At 40.2% G+C, this 17,125-nt stretch overlaps 1 protein-coding gene across 1 annotated transcript in view; it reads right to left on the bottom strand.

The window, feature by feature from the left end:
* The window catches only part of Arp3 (Actin-related protein 3), a 92,530-nt gene that overhangs the window by 54,489 nt on the left and 20,916 nt on the right, over positions 1-17,125 (bottom strand). The window lies entirely within an intron of this gene.

Below are 17,125 nucleotides of genomic sequence, written 5' to 3'. Positions count from 1 at the left end.
GACGTCGTTCTCAATGAATGTCACAAAGAGGAGGCGTATGTCTTCAGGTGAGATAAATCAAATCCTAGACGAGGTGTCTGATACTGAAGACATATTTGATGATGAGAGCTCTAGTTCTGAATCCTCCATGATGAGGATATTGAAGAAACAAACTTTTCTTCCAATAGCGGAAGTGAAGATGACTTCTCATTGCCGAGAGAGAGAGAGAGAGAGAGAGAGAGAGAGAGAGAGAGAGAGAGAGAGAGAGAGAGAGAGAGAGAGAGAGAGAGAGAGAGAGAGAGAGAGAGAGAGAGAGAGAGAGAGAGAGAGAGAGAGAGAGAGAGAGAGAGAGAGAGAGAGAGAGAGAGAGAGAGAGAGAGAGAGAGAGAGAGAGAGAGAGAGAGAGAGAGAGAGATCCCTTTACTTTTGTTGCTGATCCCGGCATGAAATTTTCAGTTGAGGATAAAGAGAATCCATTAGAATTTTTGAGAAATAATTTGATGATGAAATCATTGATTACCTCGTGAAAGAAACAAACAGATTTGCAAATCAGTTTCTAGATGAGAATGTAGAACATTTGTCTCCACATAGATGGATTGTGTGTAGCCCCCTGCTTTAGAGATTGGCATACGAAAGAATAATAGTGCATGTATGTACAACACTTTTCATTCAGTATTTTGTAGTCTTATGAAATAAAATAATAGTAGTAGTAATAGTTTTTTATCCTATCATTTAATAGAATTCCTACTCTTAACTATAGTACGAATTATAAGCATAAAAATCAATATTAACTTTGAAAAACTATCATCAGTGATATGACCGCTAATTGCAAGAAAAAGCGTGACGGTACGTTAGCGGCGAGCTCATCCGGGGGGGACGCTTAACAGGTTAAGTGAGGAACTGAGGATGGTGGGTTAGTGCAGTCAAAGAAACAACTGTTTAGCCTAGCAAACTAAAATATTTTTAATGAGGAAAAACCTAAACATTCCTGCCTGTTGTATGATCCTTACTGGTAAGCAATGTTGCCAGATGTTGGAATCACAGCAAGGTGTAAGGCCTTCATAGTGAGACATGTCAGAGGATCCTTACAGGAAAAAAGGACTATCTCATAGAGTACTATAGTGGCCCCATGGTTGTACACATTTCACATTTTTGCGGTTCACCTTGTCGCAGATTTTTGTAGAACACATCATTCACTTGTCTGCAGGGGAAATTTCACTAATTTGTGGATTTTTCTTTGGGCCATATCTCTAAAATTATCACTGATTTGCTTTTTTTTGTAGAGCAACACTATTTAATTACCAATTGCTGTATTTTTTCATTAAAATATAGCCATGCCTATCCCCATGGCCGTGCATAACCTCACAGCCACGCCTAACTACACGTCCACGTCCGTGAGAATCAGGGGAGGAATCACGATCTCTTCTGGTGACTGTGACTAAGAGTGATGGTAAGACAAACGTCCGGAGGCCCTAGAGCTAACTGGACTTCTGGAAAGGCAGATGTGGGAACGTGAATGTGAAAGAATGTCCCTTGCAACTGGATGAGGAGAACGATGAGGAGGCAACGTCCATAGATGAGAGCAAGGACACAGACATGACAAAATCTGGACATGAGCAGGAAGAACAGAAGGATCTACTACCTGAGATTTCTTGATCGGAGCCTTATCATCTTTTCTTCGAACTTGCACGAGACAAACTGGAGAAGAAGGAACTACTGTAGCTTTCTTCTTGGAACGAGATTCTTGAAGGCAAGAGGCAGACAGACGAGACACATCACCGACAAGAACTTGTACATGTATGGGAGAGTCACGGATGTGGTCTGAAGATGAAGAAGTGGTGATAGTCCTTTACCTCTGGGGGTGAGGCTCAGTGACAAAGTCTTTAATCCTCCAACATCTGACAGGAATGAACAGGAGAAGTTGAAGAGGAAGATCTACGTTGCTTTCTCTTAAGAACACGTCCGCACCTTTGTCAACAGACCAAAATGACTGTGTCAAACATAGCCTGAACGAAAGTTCGCAGCTGGAGCAGCAATAGATGACGTCATAGCAGAACCCTAAGACAGCCATGACATAACAGGAGCAAACGGATTCTGTCCAGGAGCTGCTGATACTGTTGTAGCCTTCAGGCTACAACAGATGATGCACTGGAAGTACTAAATGCATCGTACCACAGGGAGTAGCGAGAGAACTAGCAGAGTGTAGGCCAGGAGGACTAGAAACTGTCATGGCTGCTGACACTGGGATACTAGAAGACATGAAATGGGATAACAGGCCATCTAAGGATGGTACCCCTGAGAGGCCTAACAAGGCCCAATGACCAACATCATCTGCGCATCTGAACCTGGAACAGGGGAACAAGATGGTGCTGCCTCCATCCTCCCGGGAGGGGGAACCTTCTCCCCCCCAGAGAAAGGAGAGGCAGCATGAGCAATGAAATCTCCTGACCTCTCTACCAAAACTTCCAAAGACGGGTCAATGGAAGAATAGGAAGGGGAAAAACCTTCCAAGGAAGGAGAAGCAACTGGAGGGAGCCTATACAAGGGAGATGCAGAACAATGAGGAGCCTGAGGAACATCTACCAAAGGAGGAGAGAACCCTTCCCAAGATGGCGCCTCCGACTTCCTCTTGTGCTGCTGCTTCTTGCCAAAGATCTTCCACTGCTCAAAAAAAAAAAAAAAAAAAAAAAAAAAAAAAAAAAAACATACAAAAAAAAAAAAAAAAAAAAACACACACACACACACAGGCAATAAGGAAAAACCAGCTTTAGGGAGGAGAGCAAAAGAGGCGTCCTCTTCTTACCGCCGTAAGAGGAGGACATCAAAGGACTGAGATTAGGTCGCTGGCCTCTTCCCCCTGACTGATGCCACCAATTCCTTGCATAAACAATTCCTATTGTTTTTTACTGGTTTCCAACTGGCACCAAAGGATTTACTCTAATGTTAAGACCCAGGTTTGTTCCACATATGAACAGTGCCATTTTTAAGATAAAATACAGTTTTATATATACTTACCCAGTAATTACATCGCTGTAGTTTCTACTCACACGGCAGCCTGAATTTCAAATTTTGTGGTACACTTCTTCTTGCTAGAGTAGAGTAGGTGACTAGACTGCGCCCACTTTCTGGGGAAGAGAACTTAGCAACTGGCTTCAATTTGTTTTCTGCTGAAATGTCCATGTGAAGGAAGGCCAGAGGGCTAAAGAGTACTTGTAATTACTGGGTAAGTATATATAAAAATTTATTTTATCATAATGTCATTTTTATATATGCAACTTACTCAGTAATATACATCACATGAATTCCACATTGACAGGATGTAGGAATTCATGGACATATCTATTCCAGTACACAGAGTGATGCACTGAAAAAAAAATTATGCTAGCCTTGAAACAATGCTTGTTGTTCCTTACATGGTGAGAGAGCTACTGCAGGTAGATACTGCCTCTGGTTAGCAATCATCTCAACCTGTAGTGGTACGTGGGCAAGTAGCCAAGGAGCACCACTACTGATGCAGGACTTTCCAGCGAAGGAGTACTACAATGGCTGAGAAAGTATGAGGAGCTTTGTGGCGAAGGATATTTCCGATGGCCGACAAAGTCCGAGTGTTTGCCCTTGTCCAGGGCGAAGTACCACAATTAAAAGACCAACTAAAACACCTAGTCACCTACACCATTAAAAACAAGAGACCATCACCCAATCTCTAAAAACTGGTGGGTACTCAAGTACAGACAGTGCTTGAGTTACAATAATTCACCTTACGATAATTCGATTTTGCGATGGGGCTAGCGATTAATACTGATACGACAATATTTAGAAAATATTTTTAAATTTCCTGTGGGCACAGGCAGCAGTATACAATCAGGCAGCAAGAGAGACCAAACTACAATAGACCAACTTCTTTTCCTCCATCTCTTTATCCCATCTTCTAGTTAAAAAAGTAAACGAGAATGATAAAAGTACTGTTAATAACGTTGTGGCGGAATTCAAACCCACAAACAAAACAACACACAACACTCACCCTGATCTTCGGTTGCTGGAGATGGATAAAGGTCCACGGTCGCCAATCACAGCACACAAAACCACAAAACAAAACTTAAAACCGACCCTCAACCAACAACGAACGAAAAAAAAAAGAAGACACATGAACCATATACACAACAAGAACAGCACACTAACAAGAAAACCAACAACTCTCAAAAGCACACCAAAAACTGTCCAAGACCAACCGACTGACCGGCACTAGCTCTGACTCAAGACTCACTCAAAAACCGAAAAATCCTTCACACATTCCACAGACAGACAGCGCCGTAAACAAACCAACGACCTCATCCCTCTTCCAACAACCGAAGCACTCACTAACGACAATACACTCGCTCTCTCTCTCTCTCTCTCTCTCTCTCTCTCTCTCTCTCTCTCTCTCTCTCTCTCTCTCTCTCTCTCTCTCTCTCTCTCTCTCACAAAACGTTGGGAAATGCTAAATACAAACAAATTTATTCATCCCCCTATAATTCTCCCCCTTTTAGCATTTCCCAACCAACACCTTTCACACTGCATTCAAATCGCCTTACGCAACACCCACGGATGCTCACTGGCAGGTCCTTTAGATCGCGTTCGCGGGCACGCAATCATTCTCTCAGAATCACTCTCGCTTCTAGCAACATTCAAATTCACATCTTCTCCTCCATTCTCTTTCAGATTCACGCTATCTTCTTCACTATTACCACTCTCAATTTCATCCACAATCTCATCTATACCCCCTAACTCGTTCCCAAATACCTCCCCCAGTTCTTCAACTAACCCATCCCATTCGCTCATTGACCTTTCCAATTCTTGCAACGATTCATTCATGCTTTCAATCACTCGTATATTACTGCTACGCTCTCTTACTCTTACACTTTCGCTCATCTCCAACCGTTCACTCACCCCTACACGTTCAGTCAACTCAGTTATATCAAACCCGCATATGCTATACGTTCTATTCATACCATCCCATTCATCCGTATTACACGCTTTATCACTCATTTCCACTTTGGCACTCACACCCCTATCACACAACTTACGATCATTCCGTTCACTTACGTTCTTCCCTTTCTTACGTTTTCTGCCATACTCTATCAAAACAAATTGCTTCATGCACTCGTCAGTCTTTCCAGCAAAGCCTCCCTCATGCAACAACCCCTCACGTACATGCATCACACGCACCGCTTGCATCCTGGAGGATCCACCCATTTGAACCCCCTTCACACTAAGTTTCCCGAATTCGCTGTCACAGTCACCCTCTTTCGTCCACATAAACTTGATACATGCCCTTCCATTCCACATTCGACACACTTCGCTCTCGGTTCTGAACACATTCTCGCATAATGCCCATTCTTACCACAGTTGCCACATATTACATTCACTCGGGTACCCCTACAACCATTAGCAATATGACCCACCTGTCCGCACCTGTAGCATTTAACCCCCCTATCTTTCGTCAGACACTCACTTACCAAATGTCCCGATTGCCCACACCAAACAAGCTCCTAGAGCCCACCTACACTCATTCTTTGTATGTCCTTCCTTTCCACATCTAAAACACTTTCGACTTCCACTCACTGACCTTCCCTTTGTACACTACTATCCCTAACCCGTCCAACCTGTTGTTCCCTTACAAACCCACCATTCATCCTCACTGGCACCTCCACATTACTTGCTCTTACACTCCTATCTATTACACTATCTGCCATTCTCATTGGGCCCCTCAACACTGCATCCCTAAAGCTTCCAAACTCTGGCACTCTCTCATCTACCCCAGCCCTTACACTCACACTTCTGCTCTCTTTTATAACCCTGTCAAGCTCATAATCTTCTACAATTTCCAAAATTTCTCCCCAAGTCAACCTTTCACTCGTCCATCTTTTCTTCTCCTTCCGCTTCAAGTTCACAAATTCTCTCACTCCATCTGGCACTGTCTCTAACAACTTTCGTACTAACTCCTTACATTCATCTATCCCATCATCCCCAAACTTCTTCCTCGCCAATGTCTCCAGCCTACAAGCATACAGTGACAAGGTTTCCCCAGCTTTCATTCTTGCCTCATCAAATCCATTCTTCCTCTTATACTTGACACTTGCTTTCATATGCCTCGCTTGCTCAACTAGTCTAGCTTTCACCTTGTCATACTCAACATCTCCCACACTCATAATAACCCTATACATATCAAGCAAAAACCCAGTCAAATTTTCTCCTAATTCTCATGCCCACACTCTCTTACTCTCCCCATACTTATCCTGACAAAACCTTTCATACTCCCTAAAGAAATCATGCACATCCCTACTTCCATACTCATTATACTTTTCACACCGGGGTACCTCCCTCACATACATAGCCTTTCTCACTTCTTTCTCACTTTCGCTACTTTCACTCTGTCCTTTCATACCCTCTTCCGAATACAAAGAGTCCACTTCCGCACTTACATTCATCTTACTCATTACACTCTTCTTCCCCCTCTTTTTATCCACTTTTATCCACTCACCTCCATCCACCTCACTATCACTACTGCCTTCACCCTCTCCCTTCTTTCCTGCCTTTCCCACTTCCTTACCCTTCTTACCAGTTTCCTTTCCCTTTCCCTTCTTCCCTTTTTCTTCCCCTGACTTATCCTTACTTTCCCTCTGTTCCTTCCCTTGCTTTTTATTCCCCTTTTCCTTACCCTGCCTCTCATTCCCTCGTTTCTTACTTCATATTCCCATACCACTTTCATCACTCACGCTTCCATTCACTTCTTCCTCCTTTTCTTTCTCTCTTGCCCCTTCACACGTTCCAGAGAACCTGCCTCCAACAGCCCCTTCTCCAAAAACACCCTTGAACATACCTTTCACCATTTCTTCCACACCTTTCATCATTCCCTCCAACTTTTTATCCACCCTCTCTTCCATTCTCTCTTCTGACTCTTTCATCTCGCCTTTCATTTCTTCTTTTGCACTCCTTAGCATTCCCCCCTTCTCCTTCAACTGACTCCTCAACTCCTCATTCTCACTCCTCAGCCTCCCATTCTCCTCCTCCAGCCTACCCTGGAGTTCCCTAGCCACTCAGAGTTCCTCTCTCAGTTTCTCTATCTCACTCATCCTGACCTCTTACTCTCACTCTACCCACCACAAACAATCCTAACAGCTATTATACAACAGCCCACGTTGGGCGCCAAATTTAATGTGGCGGAATTCAAACCCACAAACAAAACGACACACAACACTCACCCTGATCTTCGGTTGCTGGAGATGGATAAAGGTCCACGGTCGCCAATCACAGCACACAAAACCACAAAACAAAACCTAAAACCGACCCTCCACCAACAACGAAAAAAAAAAAAAAAAGACACATGAACCATATACACAACAAGAACAGCACACTAACAAGAAAACCAACAACTCTCAAAAGCACACCAAAAACTGTCCAAGACCAACCGACTGACCGGCACTAGCTCTGACTCAAGACTCACTCAAAACCGAAAAATCCTTCACATATTCCAAAAGACAGACAAAAACAAACCAACAATCCCTCTTCCAACAACCGAAGCACTCACGGGGACTAACTCTCTCTCTCTCTCTCTCTCTCTCTCTCTCTCTCTCTCTCTCTCTCTCTCTCACACACACCCTGATTGCTGGAGATGGATAGACAGCCAATCACAGCACACAAAACCACAAAACAAAACTTAAAACCAATTCTCCACCCTCGAATCCTCTTCCAACAAACAAGAACAGCACACTAACAAGAAAACCAACAACTCTCAAAAGCACACCAAAAACTGTCCAAGACCAACCGACTGACCGGCACTCTGACTCAAGACTCACTCAAAACCGAAAAATCCTTCACATATTCCAAAGACAGACAGCGCTGTAAACAAACCAATGACCTCATCCCTCTTCCAACAACAAACAAATTTATTCATCCCCTCTCTACAGAACGTTGGGAAATGCTAAATACAAACAAATTTATTCATCCCCTATTGCGTAAATGTATACAGCCATAAACAACCAAACAAGAAACTGCTGTTTTGCTAATAACAACCGAATCAGATAACAAAAGCTGTTTTGCTTGTCCTTCAACCATCATGTGGTAGTAAACAAGTACAGTAGTTATGTCACAAATGACGTTAAGTAGACTAGGACCAATATAATTTTACATCATACCCTTATTCACTATGGAGAAAAGATCGGCAAGGAATTATACTGCTACATTTAAGCAGCAAATTGTATGTGACGCTGAGAAAACAATGTTCAAGCTGCTAATGACTATACAGTAAACCTCCCGTATTCGCGAGGGATGCATACTGCAACCCCCCACGAACAGCCAGTACTTAAAACCCCTCTAAAAACACTTCGAACTCAATATTTTGATAGTTTAAACACAAAAAAAAAATCTAAAAATGCTTATACCTGAGTATTTTAATAGTTTTATCACAAAAAGTGCATTTAGTCATGAAAATGATCTGAAAATACAGTAATTCAGTGAATATTTCTCAGTGAAAAATACTGCGAATGGGCAAATTTTCTGAGAATAATGGGTAGATATGTTCCACAGAGAAATCCGCAAATACAAGTCAGTGAATAGAGAGAACACGGAAACGGGGTTTACTGTAGATTATCATGCATTGGCAACATGGATGAAACTCGACTGTAAATAAAATTGGAGAGAAAAGTATTTTAATCAAAACTACTGGGCATGAAAGAACATATATTACAGCTGTTTTCATGCCGACAAAAGATAAATACATAAAGCTTGCATTATGATGAAATCAAGTAAAAATAGTGAAAGTAAAAATAGTGAACGGAATCTTGGATTTTTACACAAAACAAACATGGCCCCAAAGGCCAATCTCATCAATTAACAATAAAAATAGCTAAATTAATTTCCCAATAAGACGTATTTAAGTTATATTTCGACTTAAAAACACTTTGTATAACGAAAAATAACCTTGTCCCATATAAATAAAGTACCTAGAGATTCATTTGCGCTAACTAGAATCAAGAGAAGCGCTCTGAACCGAGTTAAATATGGTGAAATAAACTTACCATGCAATCGATTTCTAAACCACAACATTAATAGCTATGACTGTATTTTATAATACAAAAGCAATATGGGAATACATACAATATTATTGGATACTGTGAAGTAAAGCATAACTTTTTAAAAGATATTAATATGTGAATATGGAGTGTGCAATGTTGGCTAGGCTGCTGTATATATATACAATATACCATAGTGTAGGCTGAGCTAATTCTTGTTTGCTATTAAATTTCTCTTTGTATTGAATTATTATAAGTCAATCTGCATGAACCTCCAGAATTAGCTGATATTAATAATTACTAAAACTTATATGTATAATTGTATACTTTACAGCGTAGGCTAGGCTACCACATATATATACAGTAAACCGCCCCACATTCGTGGGGAATGCATATCACCCCCCACCCAAATACCTAAAACCCGTGAATACTTAGAACCCTTCTAAAAACACTTAGAACTGCGTATTTTGATAGCTCAAACACACAAAAAACACTAAAAAATTGCTTATACAGGTATTATCCTACTTATGATGGGGTTAGGTTCCAAAAGAACCCATCATTTGTTGGGAAAAACATATCTCGAATATAGCCTAGCCTACACTAGGGTATTCGGTACCATGTATACATATACCGTAGCCTACCCTACACAATAAAGTATACTCTATACATACACGGTACACTAATTATTAATATAAGCTAATTCTGGAGGTTCATGCAGAGTGACTTACGATAATTCAATACATAGAGAAATTGAATAACAAACAAGAATTAGCTTAGCCTACACTATGGTATATCGTATACATATACGGTAGCCTAGCTTACTCAACATAACGAATATGCATCTTTTCCATGGATCTTTTAAAATATTATGCCTTAATTCAATGTATCCAATAATATTGTACAGTATATATTCTTATATTGCAACCATAGCAATCAATGTTTTGGTTTGGAAATCGATTATGCATTAAGTTTATTTCACTTTATTTAACTCAGTTCAGAGCGCTTTTCATGCTTCTAGTTAGCGTAAATGAATCTCTAGATACTTTATTTATATAGGGCAAGGTTATTTTTCATTATACAAAGTGTTTTCAAGTTGAAATATAACTTAAATACATCTCGTTGTGAAATTAACTTAGCTATTTTTTTCGTTAATATATGACGTCGGCCGTTTGTTTTGTATAAAAAAAATCAAGATTCTGTTCACTATTTTCACTTGATTTCACCATAATACGAGCTTTACATATTTATCATTTATCAGCGTAAAAATAGCAGTAATGTGTTCTTTCATGCCCAGTAGTTTTGATTAAAATACTTTCTCTAAAATTTTAATTACGGTCGAATTTCATCCATGTTGCCGATCCACAATAACTTATAGTCATTAGCAGCTTGAACATCGTTTTCTCAGACATTGTTTTCTCAGCTTCAGCTACAACTTGCAGCTTAAATTTAGCAGTATATTTCCTTAATGATCTTTTATCCATACCGAATAAGGGTATAATGTAAAAATATATCAGTCCTATTCCACTTAACTTCATTTGTACTATAACTATGGTAATTGTGTATTACCGTACAATGGTTGAAATACAGGCAAAACCACTGTTGTTATCCGATTCAGTGATAAGCAAAACAAGTTTCTAGGTCGGTTGTTTATGGCTGTACGCCTTTACACATGAGTATAACGTTACTAACAATACTTTTATCATTCTCTTTTACTTTTTTAACTAGAAGATGGGATCAAGAGATGGAGGAAAAGAAGTTGGTCTATTGTAATTTGGTCTCTCTCTTGCTGCCTGATTGTACGCTGCTGCCCGCGCCCACAGGAAATTTAAAAATATTTTATATATATTGTTGTATTGGTATTAATTGCTTTTACCCTATGGCAAAATCGAATTATCGTAAGGTGAATTATCGTAACTCGAGCACTACCTGAGTATTTTAATAATTTTCTAACAAAAATTGCATTTAGTCATTAAAATGAGATGAAAATATAGTAATTAGTGAATATTTCTCAGTGAAAAATACCATGAGTGGGCGAATTTTCAGTGAATAATATATGTTCCATGGATAAATCCGCAAATAGGTGAGTCCGCAAATCATGAGCCTGTGAATACGGGGGTTTACTGTAGATGGTACTGAATACCCTTGTGTAGGCTAGGCTATATTCGATATACATTTTTTTCCACAAATGATGGGGTTTTTGGAACCTAACCCCACTGTAAGTAGGATAATACCTATACACAGTACCACCCAGACTTCCCTGGAACTCAACACCAAAGTTCAAGACGAAGGTAACAGAGGATGGATAGGGAACTCCTTATGCTTCCTCCCCCAATTGATAAAGGTCGCAGTGTACTGGAATTATCATAAGTCACTTCAACATCATGCAAATAGTGCATAGCAAATACCGACTTACATCACCAGTAGGTTGCTTGAAGTATAGAGGACAGGAGCAAGTTGTGCTTATACGCTAACGAGGCGGCAACTGCCCTAACCTAGTGAGCTTTTACCTTCAAGGAAGGTAAAGAATCTTCTCCAACCTGGGAGTGAGCTTCCAGGATGAGGTTCCTTAAAAAAGAACGAGATAGTGTTATCTGAAAGAGGTCTAGAGTAAACTCCCCCGTATTCGCGGGGATGCATACCACCCCCTGCCCCCGTGAATAGCTAAAACCAGCAATGCTTAGAACCCTTCTAAAAATACTTACAACTACCTATTTTAATAGTTCAAACACACACACAAAACAAACTAAAAATGCTTATACAGGTATTATTCTACTTACGATGGGGTTAGGTTCAAAAAAAAAAACCATCGTTTGTTGGAAGAAACATAAGAAATACCAAAACATATCTCGAACATAGCCTAGCCTACACAAGGGTGTTCGGTACGAAGTACTGTATACATATATGGTAGCCTAGCCTACACTATAAAATATACTCTTTACATACACAGTATAGTAATTCTTAACATCAGCTAATTCTGGAGGTTCATGCAAAGTGACTTATGATAATTCAAAACAAAGAGAACTTGAATAACAAACAAGAATTAGCTTAGCCTACAATATGGTATATTGTATATATACATGGTAGCTTAGCCTACATTATACTCTATATTCACATATATTATACAAATGTCGACATAACGAATATGCATCTTTTCCATGGATCTTTTAAAATGTTATGCTTTAATTCACTGTATCCAATAATATTGTATATACAGTAGAACCCCAGTCCTTGACCGTACCAGAACTCGACATAATCGGATTTCAACGCGAAATGTCAAGTAAATTTTGCATTGGAGCTCGAACAACAAACCGGAATCCAACCTGATGAATCATATGATGTTTGTAAAAAAAAAGTTTCGGTCAGCCGCCACTAGTTGGCGTTGTTGGTGCCGTTCTTCCCATGTGTATTTAAAAGCGTTTAAAGCCCCCACACGCTGCTGCTGTTGTTTGGAGAAATACACGCTTGTACAGGTATATCATTTTTTTGGCTTTCTGCACTTAATTTTCATCCAATCATGGATCCCAATATGTTAGGGTATCATAATATTTATTGAAAGATGTTTTACAGTGATTTTGTACACTATTCCAGTAGACTCTGTATGAAATTTACCATAAATACTGAATGTAAACGTTTATATAATTAGTACCGTGATACGCCACCAGGGTGGCGCTTTGGTTTGTTTACATCTGCTCATGCCACATGATAACAGACATACAGTAATTTGGCTTATAAATACTGTATTATTAATTTACTGTAATAATCAGGCTTGTTTTTCAATGTTACTATTATTAACAACAGTTTTTGTGTGTACCCGTTACAGTACATTCTGGTAGTGCCTAGAGGCTACCTAGCCTAGCCTATGGCGCTCAGTCTACCATCGGTAATATGGCCACATTGGTCATAGGCCAATTTTTTTTATACAGTATGCATTTAAAATGTAAAAAGTGTTTCTGATATGGTTAGTTATTTAAATCTCAACTTATTTAATTGTAATTTGTGTAATGTTTTGTATAAAAGGGCAAGGTGGTCAGGAATTGATTAATCCATTTTCAATTATTTCTTATGGGAAAAATTGATTTAGAATTCAACTAAATCAAATCTCGACGCTTCTTCTGGAATGGATTAGCGTCGAGGACCGGGGCTCAACTGTATTCTTACATTGCTTTTGTATTATCAATTGCAGTCATAGCGATCAATGTTTTGGTTTGGAAATGTTTATGAGGTGTTTATTTCACCGCATTAAACTTAGTTCAGAGCGCTTTTCTTGCTTCTAGTTAGTGTAAATAAATCTCTAGAGTCTAGATACTTTATTTCTAAGGGGCAAGGTTATTTTTCGTTATACAAAGTGTTTTCAAGTCGAAATATAACTAAAATACGTCTCATTGTGAAGTTAATTTATCTATTATTTTCGTTAATAGGTGACGATTGACAATGGCCATTTGGGGGCGTTTGTTTTGTATAACAAAAATTCAAGATTCCGTTCGCTATTTTTAAAACACTTGATTTCATCATAATACGAGCTTTATGCATTTATCGTTTATCGGCGTAAAAATAACAGTATTGTTTTCTTTCATGCCCAGTAATTTTGATTAAAATACTTTCTCTCCCATTTGAATTACGATTGAGTTTCATCCACGTTGCCAATGCACGATAATTTACACTATAGTCATTAGCAGCTTGAACACTGTTTTCTCAGCTTCAGCTATAACTTGCAGCTTAAATTTACCAGTATATTTCCTTGACGATCTTTTATCCATACTGAATATAGGTATAATGTAAAAATATATCAGTCCTAATCTACTTAACATCATTTGTGCCATAACCTACAGTAATCGTTTATTACCGTACGATGGTTGAAATACCAGGTAAATGGCTGTTGTTATCCAATTCAGTTATAAGCAAAACAAGTTTCTTGGTCAGTTGTTTATGGCTGTACGCATTTATGCAAGAGTATAATGTTACTAACAATACTTTTATCATTCTCTTTTACTTTTTTAACTAGAAGATGGGATAAAGAGATTGAGGAAAAGTTGTCTACTGTAATTTGGTCTCTCTCACTGCCTGATTACACTGCTGCCTGCGCCTGCATAAAATTTTAAAATATTTATAAATAATATTGTATCAGTATTAATTGCTTATCCCATTGCAAAATCGAATTATCGTAAGGTGAATTATCGTAACTCGAGCATTACCCGAGTATTTAGTCATGAAAATGAGATGAAAATACATTATTTAGTGAATATTTCTGTGAAAAATACCATGAATGGGCAAAAATTTTCTGCATATAATGGATAGATACGTTCCAAAGAGAAATCCGTGAATACATGAGTCCACGAATCATGAGACCACGAATACGGGGGTTTACTGTAGTTGGATTCTTGAAGGAACACCACAGGTTCCTTGCTGGTCCTCTATTATTATTTTTTTGGTTCTATGGAGATATCTCAGAGCCCTCACAGGGCAAAGAGCTCTCTCCTCTTCTTCAGGACCAAGAATATCTATTAAATTCTTTACTGAGAAAGAACGAGGCCAGGGTTTAGAAAGTTTCGTTCTTCGCCAGAAATCACAGGGTTAGAGAGCAAATTGCGTCACCTTGGGAGAATCCAACATTTTTGTCTATTGCATGGAGTTCGCTAACCCTTTTTGCAGTCGCTAAGGCCATGAGAAATATTGTCTTCCTGGTCGGATCTTTCAGAGAAGACCAGGAAAGGAGCTCAAACCATGAGCCTGCGATCCACTTGAGAACTACATCCAGACTCTATGCGACTGTCTCTTCTTTCTTAGGTCTGGAAGAGTGAAAAGATTTAATGAGGTCTGAAATGCCTTGGTTTGAGGCGATGTCCAAGCCTCTATGGTGGAACACGGAACTCAGCCTAGGCCTATAACCTTTTATCATCGAAGAGGATAGGCCACTGGAAGATTTCACATAAAGCAGGATGTCTGCTATCTGATTTAAAAATGTCTTAGAAGATGAGATATTATTTCTTCTGCACCAAAGTCTAAAAATGGACCACTTTGTCTGGTATACCTTGCTTGAGGACTGGCATCTACAATTGGTAATTGCTTTTGCCACAGGTCTTGAAAAACCCTTCGCTCACAAGAGTTTCTGGACAGATGAAACCCTGTCAGGGCCAGAGTGGATAAGTTTTGATGAAACTTCCTGAGGTGGGACTGTCTGAGAAGCCCTGGTATCGTAGGAAGGAGTCTCGGGAAGCCCACAAGAAGAGCCAGAAGGTTTGCAAACCACTCTTTCTGTGGCCAGAAGGGTGCTATCAAGGTCATTTTGACATTCGAGTGAGCTTGAAGCTTGTTCAGTACCTCCCTTATCATACTGAAAGGAGGGAAGGTTTATAGATCTACACTGGACCAATCCTGCAGAAGGGCGTCTGTTGCTCATACATGAGGGTCCAGAAATGGTGAGCAATAAAGAGAAAGATGTTGTTTCATGGAAGTTGCAGAGAGATCCAGGAATGAATGGTGTCCCCAAAAGCTTCCACAGGTCGTTGCAGACCCAATGGTCCAGGGTCCCTTCCGTTGGGAGAGTTTTTTTGTTTTCAGCTCAACTCACCCGCCAAGACATTCATTTTGCCTTGTATAAAATGAGTGACAAGTTTCATCCTGTTCTGGTCTGCCCAAATCAGGAGTGACCTCGCTGTCTTGAAAAGGGAGAAGGGGTGAGTTCCCCTGTCAACTGATGTATGCTAGGGCTGTGGTGTTGTCCGAGTGTATTGTCACAACTTTGTCACAGACTTCTTCCTCGAAGTGTAACAGTCCCAAATGAATTGCTCCCAGTTCCTTTTGTTGATGTGAAGAAGTCTCTCCTCTAGAGTAAAAGAACCTGGAATTTCTTTGTCTCTTATATGGGCTTCCCAACCCATGTCCGACGTGTCGGAGAAGTCTAGGTCTGGGTTCAACAGAAGAGACTTCCCTTCTGCATACCTGTCTGTGGACTGCCATCACTGCAGATCCTCTCTGATCTCTTCCATTACTGGAATGACGAATGTGTCCGGGCAAATTTTTTGGTCCCACCTGATTTTGAGGAAAAATTGTAGGACTCTCATGTGTAATCTCCCTAACCTGATGAACTGTTCTATCGACGACAGAGTGCCCAGCAGGCTCATCCAATCTTTGGCTGAACAGGTCTGGATTGAAAGGAAGTGGCTGACTGTTTTCTGGCAGGACTCAATTCTCCTGTTGGACGGAAAAGCCTGAAATCTCTGAGAGTCCATCTGAAACTCCAAATACAGAATCCTCTGAGAGGGAATCAGCTGGGATTTTGGTAGGTTTATCAGTAAGCCTAGTTCTTGAGTTAAAAGAAAGGTCCTTCGAAGGTCCGCCATGCATTGTTCTTTTATGGGTGAACTAATTAGCCAATCGTCCAGATAAAGAAGAATGTTGAGTTCTACTAGAAGAAGCCACTTGGCCAGCAGGGCGAGAACCCGGGTGAAGACTTGTGGGGCTGCCGAAAGACCAAAGCACAGGGATCAGAACTAGAATACTTCATTCTTGAAAACAAACCGCGATACTTTCTTGATGAAGACTGAATGGGGATGTGAAAGTATGCATCTTGCATGTCGAGGGAGATCATCCAATCTCCCTGACGAATGGATGAAAGAACAGTTGATCCATTTCCATTTTGAATCTTGTCTTTTCGACGAATGGATTCAGGACACTTACGTCAAGGACAAGTCTCTATCCCCCTATTGACTTGGGGACTTCAAACAACCGATTGTAAACGCTCATTGAAATGACATCCTCGACTATTTCTATTGACCCTTTTTTGAGAAGCGATGAAACCTCCTCTGAGAGGGCTGAAAACTTCTCTGAACCGGCCAAGTAGGCCATTAATGTGACTGGTGTGTTGACTAATGGTGGCCTCTCTTTGAAGGGGATTGAGTATCCTTCCTTCAAGACTTCTACTATCCAGGGTTCTGCCCCTCATGCACTCCATTTCTCCCAAAAGAGAAGGATCCTAGCACCCATGGGTGTATGGAGGACTGATCCTTACACCCACGGGTGCACGGAGGACTGTCTCCTCACTTCCCAGCTGCAGGTTTTGAAGAGGACTTCTTAGTTGCTTGGGAGGCAAAGCAAAA

The sequence above is a fragment of the Macrobrachium rosenbergii genome, chromosome 21 (assembly GCF_040412425.1).
Source record: "Macrobrachium rosenbergii isolate ZJJX-2024 chromosome 21, ASM4041242v1, whole genome shotgun sequence".
NCBI lineage: Eukaryota > Metazoa > Arthropoda > Malacostraca > Decapoda > Palaemonidae > Macrobrachium > Macrobrachium rosenbergii.
The sequence above is the reverse complement of the archived record's forward strand: the minus strand, read 5'-3'. Positions and strand labels throughout refer to the sequence as shown.